Source organism: Phlebotomus papatasi, chromosome 3 (assembly GCF_024763615.1).
Source record: "Phlebotomus papatasi isolate M1 chromosome 3, Ppap_2.1, whole genome shotgun sequence".
Lineage (NCBI taxonomy): Eukaryota > Metazoa > Arthropoda > Insecta > Diptera > Psychodidae > Phlebotomus > Phlebotomus papatasi.
Window position 1 is genome coordinate 68,042,332 of NC_077224.1, and position 19,185 is coordinate 68,061,516.

At 31.6% G+C, this 19,185-nt stretch overlaps 1 protein-coding gene and 1 long non-coding RNA gene across 7 annotated transcripts in view; one reads left to right on the forward strand and one right to left on the reverse strand.

Moving 5' to 3' along the window:
* The window catches only part of LOC129807290 (homeobox protein prospero-like), a 304,968-nt gene that overhangs the window by 109,290 nt on the left and 176,493 nt on the right, over nt 1–19,185 (forward strand). For 4 of the 6 annotated variants that reach the window (XM_055856462.1, XM_055856464.1, XM_055856461.1 and 1 more), the window contains exon 1: nt 14,366–14,572. The gene's annotated coding sequence lies outside the window, so the exon portion shown is untranslated. Of the gene's footprint in view, nt 1–14,365; nt 14,573–19,185 lie in introns of those variants that run through there. The other 2 variants (XM_055856460.1, XM_055856457.1) reach the window with 2 other exon arrangements.
* LOC129807291 (uncharacterized) lies at nt 1,028–1,556 on the reverse strand. The gene is made up of 2 exons (XR_008752255.1): nt 1,261–1,556; nt 1,028–1,185 (listed from the first exon to the last, which is right to left on the reverse strand). It is a non-coding gene; the product is annotated as an uncharacterized LOC129807291 (long non-coding RNA).

The window sequence follows — 19,185 nt, forward strand, 5'->3', positions numbered from 1 at the left end:
ACGTATTACAAAAATGATTTCACAAATCGATTCCCAATCGTAGGTAAACTTGCATAATTGTATGTGCATAATCTCGTCAGGTGCATAATCCCGATGTGCATAATGCCGGGACTGAGTGTAGCTAAAAAATTGTGACCATGTTTAGGGTAGAATAACATAATTCAGAACCTGTTCCAAATGGGAATATTTTTAAATAAAACTTATCAATATGAATGGAATTTCGGTTTATCTGCAGAGTAAAGAAAAGAACAGTAAAATTTTGACATAGATAATATATAAATAAAAATTTAGTATTATGATTATCAAGGAAAAATTCCCATATGAACTTGTGAAGAATCCCCATTTTATTTCTTATCTCGGATTATTACTAATTTACTCCACAATAATGAACAGTAGCTCATGAACTTCAAAGGTTTTCGATCACATTGTATATAGAAATAAGGAGAATGTTACCCTCTGTGTCAGGCAGTGTTTATAATGAACGCTTTTACAGTTTAATCTGTGTTTGTTTGTTTGTTTTTTTTTTTGATCACCCCTCTTACCCTTGATATAGGTCTGAAGCCTATCGAATTATTGTGACCAAGATCCTATTATAATCAAACACTTAACAATTATACCAATGTCCTTAAATCTGTGTTTGTGTTTAGCATTAAAAAGGGACCCTGAAGATCCAGAATATTTCTGATTATTATGTACATCATTTACAATTGTGAAAATCAAGAGAGGTTAAATGTTTCCGTCCATTTCCTATTACATCATTTATTAAACAATTAAGGTAATGATATTATACTACAAAAGAACAAATTCGTTGATCGTTGGATAGGTACACAGTAAAAAAATATTACAACTAAAATAGTGGGTAATTTTTTACATCACTATTTTAATGGTAATTTTGACAAACGTGTAATTTTTGAAACGTGTAATTTCCCGCGTGTAATCTCTTGCGTGTACTTTTTTGCGTGTAATATGCAGAATGTGATATGGAATTCTGTGTAAAGTGATGCGTGTAAAATACAAAAACTTGTAATTTCAAACGTGTAATTTTATTTCCCTGTCAAATGCTCACAAAATAGAATTTTTTATTTTCTCGCTCCTTCATTTTTTCCATTTCCAAAAGGTGATGTCCCAAGCCGAGTACTGGGGATGATTTTATTTTGTTGATGATATTGATGATGATTAGTGAATCTGTAAAAGGAGACAATTTTTATGAGGGATTGAAATTGAAAATTTGCTTTTCCGGGAACACGATCATGAACATACTTAGAAGAAAATAAGAGAAAAGCTGAAACCTTAAGCGCTCTGCTATCTTCCTTCTCTGATCACTGCTCTACCAGCTATTCCTCCTTCACGTCCTTACAAATTGCTGAATTCCGTCTTCCAGTCATTCACTCAGCCTCTTGACTTTTATCCCGTCTTGTTGTCCATCCCCGTAAACTTTTCCTCTGTGAATAGAAAATAAACCAAATTGTATCAAAATGGGAATGACGTGAACCCGTGTTAATCACAGAAATTATTCCCGGAATGGCAGAAATGCGACTGGAAAAATTCCATAATGCAAAAATGAGCTTAATAATAAATCAGTTGAACATGCGGGGATCACTGAGGGATGAATTTTGAACTCACTAAGATCACAGAAGCGCACTACAGGACAGAACACTGAGAGAAATCGTCTTTTCCGGGAATAATACGTAGAATTTTGACAAGTTTGGAACACGTTCAAAACCTGTTAAAAAAGTTGCAGATTTTTGCACCGGTTTTTGAAAGGATCTCACTATAGGGTTGATGATCACTCTGGGGGCTACTTTGGGGACCACCAGTGGCCAAAAACTGCCCTTTTAGACAGAAAATTTATGAGTAAAATGATGCCCCGCAACCAGGCATTTCACACTGGGATTTTTTCACTATTTTTCGCAAAAACACTTGAAAACCCGCACAGAGTAGACGCATTTTACTTTTTATTTAAGGGATTTGGTCCTTTTTAAACAAAATTAGGTCGTGAAAAGTCGGAAAACAAAGGAAAATACTCACCGAGGTATGCTTCTGCAGCTGTCAAACTGTAATGGCGAATTTACACGTTTTCGATTACACGCACCAAATTTTACACGCAGTGGAATTTTTACCACTTTTTTAGTGACACAGTTCCACTTGAATAATGGTAAAATTACATTTTTAAATTACACGCTGAAAATTTTTACACAAATTATTTTTTACACAAAATTTACCATTTTAATAGTGGTAAAAATTAAAATTTACAATTTTTTTAGTGGTAATTTGAAAATTACACGTTATTTTTTTTACACGATTTTTTACTGTGTAGTTGTTCCGCCTAGAATAAAAATGATAAAAATTCTCTTTTTCCCAGAGCTTTCGGTGCTCTTCGAACTATCTTCAGTGGTCGAAAATGTTAGGCGATTTCGATCACTGTTAGACGGTTTTCGATCACTAAAGGTCCTTAGAATACTGAAAGCTCTAGAAAGAAAAGAATTTTTATTCTATGCTGAATCTCCTCCCATAAAATAATCTCCGGGTTTTTTCTTTGGGTTCTTTGTAATGATTTCGACGTTCGTTCCCTACATTCTGATACCACAGTAAACCTTACCAAAATTTTGGAAACCTTATGTGCAATCATTAAACATACAGAAAATACTTTAATAAACTGCTCTTAGCTAAGAATTCTTTTTTTTTTAAGTATTTCTCTCGGCAATTAAGTCGATTAATAAAATTTATTTTATAAAGGCAAAAAACAAACAAGCATTAAAAAATTCAAAATGGGCAGTAAAAAAATGAAAAATTAGCAGTAAAAAACTAGAATCTTTATAAAAATGGGTCTAATTTGTTTATTTAACATTTAAAATTGTTGTAGATAGAATGAAAGGCTCTTTATTTTCCCTTTGTTAAAATTTGGACGACAATATCACTGTTTCAATTTTTATGTTACTACCCAATTTTTACATTTTACTGCTCATTTTTATACAATGCCTTTTATAAATACGTAAGAAAAATTTCTGTTTCTTTTGTCTTTTTCTAAAAATTATTTTCAGTCAAAATTTTTAAAATGAAAAATTATTTTTAAAAATGCAAACAGGGAACAGCTTAGAAATTAAATTTATGAAATTGAGAAATAAATTGGTTAGAAGATTAGTAATTTGCAAGGTTTTCCAGCGACTGTCTTCTGCCAGGTACGCTCTCCTAGCCAAGGGAAGACTCATTTTTATTTTTACTGATAACAGTTTCAGATTTCTTGAGTTTCACTAAACATTTTTTTCACTTTTCGGGTTTTGTAAAACTTCTGTTTTGTTTTAAAGGGCTTTGCGAAAATTTTCTTCTATTGCTCAGAATTCCTAAAATAAGTTTTGGGATTCTTAAATTTTGCGAAATATTTTTTTTTGACTTTTTCTGAGTTGAGAGAATATTTCTTTCGAATTTTTCGAGGTATTAAATTATTTTTTGGGTTTTTTGGTTCAACAGATAGTTTTACGGGAAATTAACAAGTTTTTTTTTCATAGGAGCCATCCCTACAGCCCTCCTGTAGTCAATATACAAAACTGCAATATTAATTTAATAATTCAAATTTTTACTAAACAGAAATCCTTGTTTCAAATTTTTATTCAGGCACTGTTATTGTCTAGTCCAAGTTTCCCATTTTCCGTGACGAGCAGTTTGTGGGATTTTTTTTTCCATCAATACTTTAGCTGTTTGGTCTGAGAAATAAAGTTGGTTTTGTGAAGATTGTTTAAGTGGAAATCGATTAAATTTTATTTTAATTCTCTTCTCTTGCACTTTCGCCATTTATTGCTAGTGATTTTTCTTTATAGCTCACCACTTTCCTCCCCCAATACACGCCTTGTGAAAGCAAAGACCCCAATTGAGGGTAAGAGAACACTTAAGTAGATTCTCTTGTTGGCAAGAAAACAGTCCTGCTGTGAAAAATGTCGTAAAAGGAAAATGAATCTTGGGAAATTTTATGAGTGACTTTTTCGAGTTGTTGAAAGAAATTGCATGGAGAGTTGAAGACATTTTTTGATGGATGACTCTTGAGGTGATTTTCTTGTCTCACCTCCTGAGAAGTACTATTTAGAAGGAAAATTATTAATCGATATAGGTTTCAATATTTGCTTTCCACGTGCCTATGTCAATATTACCATTTACGACAAATAACTTTCGTCGGCGAAACGGAACATATGGCGTTCGACCCATATCTAATTCTCTTATCACACATCGTGGTGAGTGTTCTCCTCAAAATGCTCAAAGGGGGTGGCGACAGGCGGCGACGGAGCTTATGGCTGCTATAAGAGTGGAGTATAGGAAAATTGTGAGATATAATCACTTAAGTATGAATACTAAATATACAACTGAAAGTGCACATGGAGGTACTACAGGCGATGATAAAATTAATATCTTGCCCTCATAAAAAAAAACGCGTCTGCCTTAATAAAATTTATTTATTGAAGCAACACTCTGCATACGTCAAGGGTACGAAAGTGGGGCTCAAAATCTTTGTTTGCCTTTCGATAATGTTATCAATAATATTTGTCAAATGAGTCGAGTGGGTGGCAAAGAATGAATAATAAGGTGCACGTGAAAGGTGACTTATTCTCACGAACATGTTCCCTTTTAATTAAACATGAGAGTTTGCTTATGGGTTTCCGTTGATTACTTTAGTACTCAAAGCTAGGTAACTGCGTGCTTAAAGAAGCGCTTGGGTTGGAAACTTCATGGAATGCAAGAACTACTTTGAAAAACGATAAATAAATCGGATATAGGAAATAGATTTCATTCCTAAGATTAAGTACAAAATTGGCAAAAATTTAGAGCATTAGTTAATGTTTCATGAGTTTATTATTTTGCTATTATATTTATAAATATTTATATTAATTAATGGGAAAATGATACAAATATTTCATTCAATTTTCAGATTTTTCTTTTACAGTGTATTGCTGAAATCAAAATCGGTTAAACCAAATAATTAATTGATAAAAACGGTTATTCACTTATCCTTTTTGTATTTCTTGAATACTTGAACGCTTTGAAAATAAGTTCAAGCAGATATGTATTCTAATGCTCTGAAAAAATACTTTATTGAATTAACAAAAAAAGGTTTGTAAAATCAGAATATGGAAAAGTTTTGCCAAATCAGCGACCAACTGGATTTTGTTAAAAGTTTGTCAAGCGGATGTTTTTCCATATAATATGAAAAAAAAAGTTTTATCCATTTAACAAGACATTTTTTTTTCAGAGTAGTTTAGTTTTTAATAGACGCATTTGTGGAATAAAAAATTGTATTGTAAATATGTCCTTAGAGCTATCTACGACACATTGGTCGACTTACATCAAAATTGTACTTCAAAAGCAATTTGATATAAAATCCAGTAGTGGACGGAAAAATAGACCTCTCTTGATTTTTACTCTTTAATTCTTAATCTTGTATAATTTGTGAAGAACTAAAAAGTAAAAATCAAGAGAGATCTATCTTACCGTCCACTATACATCTCATCAGACCGAAAATTCATTTATAAAATGCAATTATTGAAAAGATATTTTGAAGTAAACAGTTCTAAAATGATCTTAATGTTTCTAATATTCCTTGGTATCATTTGTTTTCTTGAAAAACAATTATATTAAATGTTTTTATCAAAGACTTGGATGGAATGCAGTCGTTAAGAACTGCATTCTCAACTTCAGAAAATTATTTTGATCAGGCATATTCACTATTCCTCTCTGAAAAATTACAGAACTGGCAGAATTTTGAGGGTGATCCATATAAAGATACGTAAGAAAATCATACTTTTCAGAATTTTTCTATCATGCTTACATAACTGTTGTATCAGAGATCTTTCGAGATATTTTTCTATGAATAAATAATAAGAAAAGCAAATCAGTTCAGAAAATACAATGCCACAAAACTTTAAGAAACACTGTTCACATTTCTTTGTTAGAGAGTTAACGAATTTTTCAAAAAAGAAAAAAAAAACAATACGGAGTGAGTAAATTGAATTATAAGTTTTAAAAAATTTAAAAATAAAATTATTTACGTGGACGAGAAAATGTCAGAATCAAAAATAGAGAGTCTAGAATTGAAAGTCAAAATCTGAGAGTTTGAGAATTTTTTGTATGCCAACGACTTTAGAGGTCCTTCTGGGACAATTTCCAAATTCACATTGGGATTTATATTGACGTTGCAGCCCAATAACCCCAGTGGAAATCGATAATTTGCCATCACGGAAGTTCAGGCCTTCAAATACAATAGTGCTGGACTTCCGGTGGCCATACGAATGTCTCATTTTGTTAGCTGATCAATAGGTCAATTGGAAAATTTTTCGTATAAAAAAATACGATAGTTTTTAATTGGCTTTAAACGTGCAAGCCAAGTTAATTCTTTACTCTATCGAGTAGAACCTTTTTTTTTGAGGATCGATAAAATCTTCTCAGTTTTGAGATTTTTTAAGGCTTCATATGGAGGTCCTTTTAAAATTTTTGTTTAATGATTCTTTGAGATAATCGTATCACGGACCATTTGTTTGCAGATACATATAACGCAAATTTCGTTCAATTTGCTTTTCTACCTCAAGGACGATAAATTAAAATTTTAAAACAAAGAAGTCAAATAAGGATTCTAATATTGAAATAATTCATATTAAATCGGTGTAATTCTAAAATTTTAAATATTAATCATAGCAGAAATATGTTTAAGTATGAAGAGATTTTGCCTCAAAATAAAGTTTTGATGGAATATTTTGGAATATTTTGAAGGTATTTAATAAATTTTCCAAAGTTTTCTTTTTTTCCTTTATTTTACATCATCTTAAAGAAATCTTTGAGGCTGACATTGTAGAATTCTAGAATTCTACAATCTCAAAGTATTCTCGCATCATTTTTATTTGAGCGAAATAAGTCTGAACTAACATTAGTGAAAATTCTTCATCAAAATGGAGTATAAAGACGCCTTTTTTTTGCAATTTGGCGATTTTTTAAATTTTTTTTTAGGGACCACTAGACGTACAATAACTTAGGGAAAGTTACAAGATTTCCAGAACAAGACGATTATTAAAAATAAAACAAGAACTTCTCAAACTACTGAATGTATTATAGCAATTTTAGTGATCAGATTTATTAGATATGTTATCTGGTTATAAATCATCTCATGAAACTCAATCTTCAATACGTTAATCACCATTTTGGGTGTTACTATCGCACTTTTATTATTCCGTTGAATATATCGAATGATACTACTACTAAATAACCCAATGGCAATGGAGACATTCTAAAGAATTTTTAATCTCCTTCAAAAGTAATTTACCACCCTGCAAGCGCATAATCTCCTTTGGCAATTAGCTTGTCCATCTAAAGCTTTTTAATGACAAATTCACGTTTAACATTTCTCCTATGCAATTCCACTCACACTTTTGAAGCCATCCGTCCCTGATGTCCCGTGGTGCTTCGTTCTCAAATTAATTTAATTGAACTTTAAAAACATGGCAAATCAATGGGGAATTTTGAGAAAATTTGTGTTAACGATTGTTGAGATTTTTAGATACCCTTAAACTGAGTATCTACCTTAAGAGCTTGAACACATTTATTAGTGTTTGTCTTGAATCGATCAACTTGGCACTTTTATTGGCTTTTTCTTGTCCTACAACTTAATTGGGTACCAATTTGGTGTTTCTCATACATCTTACTCTTGGATATTTGTTTGTTCTCAATTTGATAGATTTTCTCATCCTCACAGAAAGGCGTCAAGAGTTAATTAAGCTTACTTCCCCCATGGACAATTCTTTGGCTTGGCAGGAAAATGGTTGATGGAAAAAAAATTCAAGCACTTTATACTCAAAGAGTTTGAAAGTTAATACGGAGTTTAATGAAGTAATATTAAAAGTTTCGAGTAGTTGTGAAAAGAAGAGAAAATCCATTCATTGAAGTCACTATTAGGAAGTTGATTGAGCATTTAAAAGCTCAAATGGTAATCAAAAGTTCGATACATTTATGGAAAGGTTGGTTCTGTGTTGCGTAGAGTCTTCTATATACAGAGAAAAACAGTTAAGGGCAATAACTTTCAAATTATATATGTTTTTTTTGCTTTATTTTATATCAATAATATTTTTTCATTTTTTTTTTTAAATTATCGTTTCTGTATAACGAACGCTGAGTATTTGCAAGTGCTAGGGCGATCTTCCACAACTTTGAATCGCATTTTTCTACTTCTCATTTTACTGCTCGAACTCCACGGAAAGAGCAGTAATCCCTCTATTTTTTTCCAACCCCCGGAAACCAGTTTTGTCAACAAATATTCGCGTTACAGACGTATTCTGAGAATTGTCATCACGCTGTTTGTCCGCCTGTCCGTCCGGCTCTCGCCAGCTCTAGAGGCCAAACGGTTAGAGATAGAGACTTGGGTCCTTCGGGGGACCCCCCCTCCGTATGTCGACCCACGGATCGTTAAGATTAAGAAAAAACTTATAAACTGATTTTAATGAATAAAGGTTTATTCTGTTCAGAATGAAATTTCATTCTAGTTAATGCCTAAATGGTATTTGAAATTCTTCGTATCAAAATATACATTCTTTAAAGGTCCTTAAACAAAGTTCGTATTTCACAATCTTCTCTTGAGTTTTTGATTTAACTATGAAATACATACACTAATGAAAATTTAAAAAAAATTGTAGTTTTTTTTTCACATGAAATCTATAAAACGAACTGTATTTTTGCTCCATTTTGTGATATTTTTTTTCGAAAAAAATAATTTAAGCGCTTGAAATATACCTATAAACATATAGTCATTCGAGGAGAGATGGAACACCTTTTTTTATATTCAATATAGCGGATACGTTTTGAATGCGAGACAAAGACGAATCTCACTGGTTTATCATTTGAAGACTCTAAATTTAATATATCAATATTAGAAAAGCCTGGATGAAAATAGTCACTTTGAAAAATAGGATTTAAGAAAAGTTGCATTTTGAGGCACTCAAAAAAAGTGAGGGTGAAATGGAACACCCCTAATTTTAGCAAAATATTTATAGTTTATTAATTTAGAATATTCTTGTAGAATAAAAATTAGAATAAAAAAATAGGAAGTGATTTTAGGCATGAGCACTATTTCATTGAATTTATTGGAGTTTATTTTATTTTTTCAGTATAAATGATTTATTTTGTGGAATATGTGGCTCATATACTTCGATGGCAATTTCGCTTAGTGTATTAAGTCAGTCTTACCAGAAATTTAGGGAAAATAATTTCTAAGATTTACTAGAAAAGATTTTGAAGAACATTGACCAAAATTCATACCGGAAATGTTGCCAAAACTATTAAGTTCCATCTCTCCTCAACCCCCAAATACACGAATTCTTATGGCCAAATAAAAATGTTTGGTCATTTTTCAAACATCCAAAAAATTCAATTTCAATTTTCTCGTACAATTTTAAAGGTAAAAAGCTGTAACTTGGGGGTTTTCATTAGAATGTTGAAGGGCACAAATAGACCAAATGAGGTGGAGATCGTGCATAGGGTGTAGGCAGGAGGCGAAGTGGTCCATCTCTCTCACATGTTCCAACTCTCCTCGAATGACTATATGCCAAAAATTTCATGTAGTTTGGTATTTTCCTTCCCATTTAAAAGTCGCTAAAACATCTAAGTGTTGGCCTTTTAATTCAGGCTGCTCTCTCAATACTCAACAAATTAAGTATCTACGAAAGTAATAATTTTTTATTTTATTTTGAATACGGGGTTTTCTAGACATATTAATAATTCCATTCTTATACGGAACATTTAATGAGTCCAATCTTTTTTTTTTAATTGAAAATTGTTATAGCTAGCTTAATGGCAACAAGGCGTGTCACTATCGTAATTGAATATTTTATGGTGAAACTGTTATACTTCAGCTCTTTTTTTTTAATCAAGTTTTATGTTATTGTGTTTTGATAGATATACTAAACTTTTTGTTTAAAGATTTTACATGCAAATGCCAAAGCAATGTGATATCCAGAAAACTAATAAATTTTGTAAAGTATGCAATTTTTTGCATACTTTAGGATTTATCGCAAAATATAAACATCACAGGAATCAATAATCTGATCTGAAATTCCCGTGTAATAATGTAGCAAAAATCTTTTTGACTTTGATTTTGGAGCTTATGAATTTTAATAAAATGTACAGCAAAAAGGTTGAAGCGCCCAATCATGAGCAATTGTAGAGGCTCACGGAAATTTTCACTGCTGTTTTATGAAATCGCCATGGACGTTGTTTTTATTTTACATTTTTGGACAGTTTTTTTTTGTTATTTTTTTTAATGCTCCATCCTCAGTTTCATCTCTTTTACATCCGAACGAGTGGGTGAATTTATCATATTGCCATGTGATTTATTGGTGATGGTCAAGTGCGATGGAGTGAATTAATGCGGGGGTGAACTTGTTCCTGCAGCCCCGGGTTTTTGGGTTGCAGGACCAAGTGGTGGATGAGAGGGGTGCTGTATGGAGTTATGAAAACTTGGCAAAGTTACAATCTCTTGGGAAAGTTTTCTAAATATACCCAGAGATGGGCTGAGGATGGATGGAGTAGCAACAACACAAATCGCCACATGATGTAGTGCTGGTTGGGAACGGTGGATAGAATTTGGTGGTGGCTTGTGTGTACATCTCGGTAGACCTGCAATTTTGACTACAAGAAGTCTTACAAGTTACCAATTGCCTATACAGCATGAAATCGATTAAATATATTTTGCAAACTTGTAGACCGAGGCTAAAGTCCATGCTGTTATACTTTAAACTTGGTCGTTGAGGAATTCAATGCGGTCAAGCGAGAGTTTAACTCCTTCCCCCAAAACTAAATGCAACTAAATTAAGAACAGAACCATAAAGTTTATCCTGAGTCTTGTGGCAGTAAGAGCACAATCTCCCAAACCAATAAAAATAAATTTTCAACTGAAGAAAAGACTCCATTTGGATTTCTCTAAAGCATTAGTATCCCCTTTCAATTATTTCCGCGGATTTGCTTTAGTTCAACTTGGACAACTGCAAGATTTGAACAAGTAGCCAAAAGACGTTCAATTGCCCAAAATCCCCTAATTTGAAGCTCAAAAGTGGAACGAATAGTCAGTCTTAAATCAAAGTGGGATTAAAATCATTAGATGAAACTCTTGACCAACGTTTCCTGAGGATACCATCATTGACAAATCCACAAAGTCAGGGGTTTGATGCTAAATCACTCCTTCTGCTTTTAAGTATACTATCTAAGTAATGGATGGAGTCATGGAGTCTTATCTTACTAAAACCATGAAAATTAAATTTAAACAATTTCTAAGAAAAAAAAGAAACAAGTTTAATGTACAAAATTTGAAAGCAATGAAATCATGTTCTAGAACAGGGAAAGTAAAACTTAATTTTAATTATAGATAAATCACTGTAGGGGAAGTCTTTCAGGTTTCGCACACACTCTGGCTTCAGAAAAATTTATAATTTTCCCATATTCCTTTAATGAATCTGACATCTGATCTATCTATCACATATCGGAAATATATAAAGTATTTGAAACCAAATTCTTCCCCTATTTTTTTAATAATTCAAAAAAATCTAACTACTTCATTTTCACTCAAGAATTATTTTGTACAATAGTTATTTTAAATATTAGAAAATACTATTTCATTAAGTCTCCAAAATCGATTTTATATAAAAACATAACTTCTGAATTGATCAGTTCGTTTTTAACAGTAAACTTACCGACCGTGTTTGGTGGTTTTTCCTACCACGGTAGGTATGATATTTAACATTTTCTTCTTGGAAAAGAGGAAAAAATTAAAATCTAAACACTGAAAAATATATTACATGCAAATTTTAAGAAATTCATAAAGTTTGATAGCGACATTGCACCGTTTAAACATGTGTTAATTTTAAAAAGTTTTTAAACTGGTCAATTTGACCGGTCAACTTGATAAGTTTAGTGTTAAGATGTGCAATTTAGCAAATTTTTTTGTGACGAAAATTCGTAGACCCATAAAACCTAGCATTAAATTAAAAGTATTTTCGGAATTTTCGAACCTCAAGTTGTTTTCAATCAATACGAATTATGCACATATATTTTTCTTTTAATTTTTGAATAAGTATTTTTTTCAATTGTTTAAAAAATGTGTACAAATTCCCTTTTTTTAAATTGTAATTTGTTTAAATATTTAGTCAGTTCTTGCAACAACAATTAATAAATTATAGGTTTTCCAGAGTTATCGCATTTGTTTTTAGTTATTGGACAGTCTTATTAAAAGGAAAGACTAAAGCAGAATTTCCCAGAAAAGAAAATTTCTTTTGGGTATAATTTTTTGAATCAGACTGACGAATATTTCAATGAAAAAGGCGGGAGAGTATTTACTTTCAGTATGTGGTGTTTTACTCTTTTGGAAGCCAAAATCCTAAAGGCTAAAATTGCTCATATTAAAATCCGGAATTATCAAAATTCAGAAAAATACGAAATTATACGGAGGATAATGTTTAGTTTCAAGAGAACGGAAATTTCTCTTTTGTTGCCAGCAAGCGAGTGCGTAGTAATCGTGAGAGTAGCAATGACACTTTGTAGAGCTAAAAATTAGAGCTTTTGGGATTTTGGTGTTCGCAATTTTGGCTTTCAGGCTTTCGACTGGGATCCCCAAATTTAAGCAATTCAGTTGAGAAATAGTCCCTCAATGTAGTTAACTTTGACCATTTTTTTTTATTTTTTGAGGTTTGAGGTTGAATCGTATCTTTAATTAAAAACGTATTTAATCGTAATTAATTATGGTCGAAATATTCATCTTAATTACCTCCATAACATATTCGAAAATGAAAAAAAAACAAAAAGCAAGGTTTTCGATGGACAGGAGGGAGTTGGTGGAAAGAAAAAATACTATCTGGAGATAATGTTCATTTATGGGGGGTCATCCAATACTGAAAATCGATATCTTACTTATTTATTTATTGGTTTTGATGTAGGGGAAAGCGCGCTACCTTCGGACCATTCAAGCTTCGAACAATTCAATTAATTTTTGTCAATACTTTATAATATTAAATTTGAATGGGTAGTCCTATGCCATATATTTCCTGAATAGAACCTTTTGGTACCACGCGGGATACTTTTGTCATTTTGTACATTATTCGGTTTATAAATTTTTATTCGGATTACAATTTGTATGAGAAATATGTCCCTTCAGACTCTTCAATTTTCACCGGGTGAGACTAGATCTCACAATTCATGACAGGCGTTAGCGGAGCGCTCTTATCAGTTGCACCACGGATCTCTTATAAAATCGATATCTCTTACCGTTTGTGCTCGATTTTAAAGTCGTTGTTGAAGCAAGTTGAAAAGAAAGTGGGTCATAATGTTCCCTCTCTGATTTCGAACAGTAAAATATTCAATTTTCACACTTTTATTTTTTATTTAATTATTTTTTAACTTTTTAAACTAATTCTTACTTTTTGATGACTTCTAGTCAATTTACTTAGATCTAATTGCAGCTGATAGATTATGCTTAGGCTTATTACACTAAGTTATTAAAAAAAATGAAATTTAAGAAGATGGAAGAGTGAAAAAGTATTTTTTTTAATCATCTGAAAACTTAATTTAATTATATTCAATTTAACTTATTAAAATTAAATAGAGCAAAATGTTTTGTATACAAAAATTTGTCTAACAATTTGAAAAAGAATTAATGATTTTAATTGACATTCTTCCAAAGTGCATTGAAATCTAAAAAATATCGAACTTAAATATTTGTAAAAATGTTCTAGTGCAGTTTTTACTGATATCAATAAGCATTAGCATGCAGATGACAATATTTAATTCAAACGACGACGTCTGTATAGATAATATATCAAAAGGCAGAGGTGTCGTTTATTTGAGTAATTTAAATACAACTAGTATAAAAAACGATTTGCAGAAATTTTTTTTCATGTTTGATTGATATTGTTCCAAATTCCTTTTTTTTCTACGACTTGAATTTTTTTTTTGCTCAAGAAACCACTTCGTAAACTTTCTAGAAACCCTTTCGATAATGAGGTGAAATTTATTAAGTTCTTAAAATTAATTTTTGACTTCCTGCTTCAATGTTTTCTCTGCATGACATTCACCTTCCTACAAGAGTTGATTGGGATCAATGTGATATAGAAAACGTTTCTTCTAAATTTCTTCCTCTTGCTCTCAAACCTTGGGATGTCTCTGTCTCCCTCCAGTCTGCCCAAGTGACTCCTAACGGCATCAGGAGTGTCTGTTGAGAGTCCGAACGAACGCCTTTGTTAAGAATTGCCCTGAAAAAAGAGAGCCACAAGATTGTCGATTGCCTTCTATTGAACTCCTGGGATAGAAGAAATGAGAGGGAAAAGACAAGTTTTTTTGGGTCTGGGATGATTTGGAGAATTTCACTCATTCCATTGTTTGTCTTGAACGAATGTGGAATAGTTTGCTAAAAGTCTCTTAATTAATTTGAATTAGATATTTTTTCTGAGATCATTTTTGGCGTGAATTCCAGTGATTAAGTGAGATTTTTCTGCTCTATCTTTTGCAGTAAATACACCTTCGTACTCATCATAGGCCTCAACTATCTGGACACAGTCTTAGAATTGTAAGTACCTTGCATGTTTCTATTCTGCCCACGAGTTTTTTTCCGGTGCTAATCAATTACCTCCCAACATCAAGATAGTGCACCTCAATAATGAAATATTGCATTTATAATACTTCTTGTGGCCTTCTGATACGTGAATAACTAAAAAAAAAACGAGCGATGTTGCGTGCAGAGACAAATGTGGAATCATGAGATTAGTATTCTAGGGAAAAGAATTAAGCCAATAGTGTCCGTGCCATGGGTATAAGCAACAAACAATAATGCCTTGTCTACAATTATCTGCATATTAATTCCTACAGTGTATCCATTTTCTCCCTCTTCATCTTCCCACCCGCCCTTTTGGCATGAACTTTCACCACTAGCTCCACTAAAAAAAAAGAGTCTCATTGGTGCACAAACATGGAGCATTCGTGGCGTCGGCGACACTATACTTTTCTTATCACCATCTAATCTCTTCCCTCATGATATTGATTTCACGCTGCCCACCCTCACTACCACCCACTGAGCTGCACTCACTCACCTTCTCTGGGAAATGTTATTAGAAAATATCCCTGAATGCATTAATGTTTTATCATGGTGCCACATGGAGGAAAAATATCAGAAATTACTCGCGACATGACAACTTTGCTTCATATTTTTACTCAGGAACGGTCAAAGGGTGGGAATTGCGCTTAATATTTTCAATTGTCATCCAAGGTTTAGCTTCCAACTTGCCGTTCTGAGGGATTTAAAGAGTTAACGATGAGAGAAAGCTTAAAACCCAACAAATTGCCAACCCTTAATATTCCAATGACAAAAGGGGCCAAACTCGTGACTTAGATACTACGAGTATATCTCAAACATACTTCCGCATTACTAATCGTTTACCAGTTCTCAACCGATTCATAAATCAATCTAAAGATTCCCCAAAATAGTTTTAAGAGTAATAGAATTGATTTTCGGACAAATATTGCCTATCGGTTCTTAATTGGTTTATTTCCGGTTTACAACCGATTTGAACCGATTTATAAATCACTCAAAACATTGTCCAAAATACCTGAGGAGTAATATAATCTAAAGTGCTTTCAAGGCGACCGGTTTCTCAACTCGACAGATGAAATTATTTAAAACAATTTTTTAACGTTTTATAGGGGAAAGTAGTCTGCCTTTGAATTCGGCAGTCTTTGAATGTTTTAATTTTTCTCTTATTTCTCAAAGCAAAAATTCTGTTTTATGAACTATACTTTATTAACTATTTTCTATTAACTTCGAATAACAAAATGAAATTTTAGCTTTGGGAAATAAGAGAAATATTGAAGCATTCAAAGACAGGCCACTTTCCCCTAGTCAATTTCTATGAAATTTTCACTAATTTGCATTATGTATAATGTAAAAGACCTTTTACAGTAGACTCTCGCTAATTCGGCTCTTTTAAGATCGGGCTACTTTTTAATTCGGGCGGCAGTTAAATTTGAAAAAGTTTGTTGACATTTTTCAAGTTTGACTATGTTTATCAAATGTAGCATACCCAAATTAACCACGGTTTGACTTAGTTTTCGTTGGATTCTACCAGACTGGATCAGGATAAATTCTTTTCTCTTTTTGTTTTCTTTCTTCTCTGTTACTTTTTTCTGATTTCCTTTCTTTTTCAAACCATGTAAGAGGGGCGGACCCTATTGGTATTGATTGAAATAAATAATAATAATAATAATTTTGCATTTTTAAGAAGTTTTAATGCAATTCACAAAAAGTATGAGTATCTAAATTTAATATGAGTGTATGCAGATGAACAAAGATCGTTGCATTCCAAATAAGTTTGATGCCCGAATGTCTCTCTAAATCGGGTGGCTTTTGGTCCCAAATGCCCGAATTTGCGAGAGTCTACTGTAGTTATCATCAGTCACCATGACCCGTTCATCACCGATTTTAATCGATAAGGAATTCCAAGGCCTTTTCAAGGAACCCAAACATAATACCAGAAATAATTCGGTTAAGAAATACACTCACTCTATAGAACTGTTTTAACCCTTTAACGACGAGACAGTTTTCGCGGACCGAAAATCAGCAATAAAAATTAAACCAATGCACAAAACCAGTAAAAGGTCTTATATCTGGCCTTCAGAAAAGCCAACAGAGTCTGATTTGGTGTATTTTTTATCTCTATGAACGATAGGGACAAAAATAGCCTACAAATTTAAGTAATTTTTCTGACAATACTGATGAATGATAATTTTTAATCTAATGAAAAATATTATATTTGAGTATTGTAGTTTCTTTTCCCAAAAAGGTTTTGCTTAAAAACCTTGGAAGTATAAAAAATATTTTAAATTAATTTTCATTATGTGAATTTAAAAATTCCTCATTTTTGAGCTTAAAAAATTACTATAGCAAATAGCTGGAGACTTCCAAAAAATATCCTAGATTCCTTCAACCTTCTACTTTGCAATTACGCACAAACATAAAGAAAAAGTAAATTTAGGTAGTCAGAAAAAATTATTTTCTTTATGGAACACCGGTGTCCCAATCGTCCTTAAAGGGTTAACCCTAGACTTTGAAAAACCGTTATTATGAATAATTCCACAGTACTTTCATATAAAGACGAAATATCCGCCTGGATAATCTATTAAATATATTGAAAAATCGAAAAAAAATCGCTCGATGCGCTTTTTCAGCAATTCCAAAAAAAAAGGATTGTTTTTGACGGGCAGGGGAAGGGTAAGGGGAAAATTGGAGGCATTTTAAATGTCCCAGGTTCGACTAATGGTTCGGGGGTCCTCCGATTGTCCCAAGTCTCTATCTCGAACCGATTGGGCTCTAGGCATGGTAATGCCAGACAAACAAGTAGACGGACGGACAGACGTTTACAGCGTGACATTGTTTTTCAGAAATCATCTGATACGTGGAAATATGTTCGGAAAAGTGGTCTCCGGGGGTGGAAGGTAGAAATTTTGGGGTAAAAATCGAGGGATTATACCAATATGAGCTGCTCTATGGAATGAAAAAAAAATAAAAGATAATTTACGAATACCTTTAATTATATTAAAACTTCGAACTTTGTCTGCCATTAATAACGACACGAATAATAATAATAATAATTTAAAAAAATTGTGCTTATTTTTCAATTACAATATAAAATAATTAAAAATATATTTAAAAAGCCAGAATGTAGAATTTTTTCTAATAGCATATTATTTTTGAATGTTTCAGATTTTATTTTGAAACTAGTGCTTTTCCCACGTGAGACAAAGTATCTATAATTTTTATAAGACAAAGTATCTATATATTTTTTAATTTAATATTTAAAATATATTTGACTATATTTTGTCAAATTAATATGTTAGTAATTTAAGCATTTTTTTTCAAATTACTGAAAAATAATTGAAATTATTGATTTATGAACAATAAAGTAAATTAGGTAATTGAGTCTGTTTCTCTTTATTTTGCACTTGTTTCCTTCAATTTTTTTTGCATATTTATCAGGCAAAATTTTAAAGTAACAATAGTAGTGTAATTGCTTATTGTGGTAATTTTTGAAGTTGTAGTTCTCTCTGCAAACAAAATTAATTTATCATTAGTACTTGTTGAAATTAACCAGATGGTTGAAGAAAAAAATATTTTTCCAATCTATAAAAAGAAAAATATAATACTTGATATTGAAATAGTGCTATTATTTTTTTAAACGAACGTAATTAACAAACGTGTTGTTAGAAAATATTATCCGATAATTGTTTAATATTGCCAATGAATGATATTACAATTTATTAGATATGTGATTAAATGTATCTCTAATCTGGTAAAATAGCGTATATAGTATGATATTATATGAATAACTATTTAGTCTCGTTGATTTTATAAAAAAAGGAAAATAATTACATTATCCTTATATAAATTTTGAGTTTAATGTAGTTTAATCAATCAGAATAAACAATTATAATTTATGGATTCAATCAATTTTAAATGACATTTTGCTGATCATAGAAAGTTGTTTGATTACTATCCTGCATATAGAGATTTTTGGATATAAGATTATAATCATTTTAAGAGGAACTCTTACAGGCTTTGCACATACTTACTCTAGGTTCGAATACTTCGTATTTTTCCCATATCCTTTTAATAAATTATCATTTGATTTTTTGAGGAAATGTGTGACTTGAGAATAGCTATTAAAATATATAGATAGGTCAGATTCAGTAAAAGAATATAAAAAAATATATAAAGTGTTTGAAGCCATAGTATGTGCGAAGCCTCAAAGACTTCCCCTATTCATTTATTGGGATTTTTTTTAAATGTCACTTGTATTTGGAATACCACAAAAAATCTGTATGGTATGGTTTGGTTTTACTAATTTGGTATAATGATAAATAAATAAGGTTTATTATTTTTTAATTGGATACTTGAAAATTGAATAGTAAAATAATCTTAATCATTTAATTATGTCTAAAACTAGATTACGATCAGTTCAAAGAAAATCTATTTTTACAACTCCTAAAAGATTAAAACCTAATTTAATTCCATTTTAAATATTTAGTTTAAAAATTTCAACTTTCCCTATCTCAGAATTACGAGTAATACGGGCTTCAGACCTAAGACTTAGCCATCTGGCTTAACTCCTCAAATTCCTAATCAGTCACGAT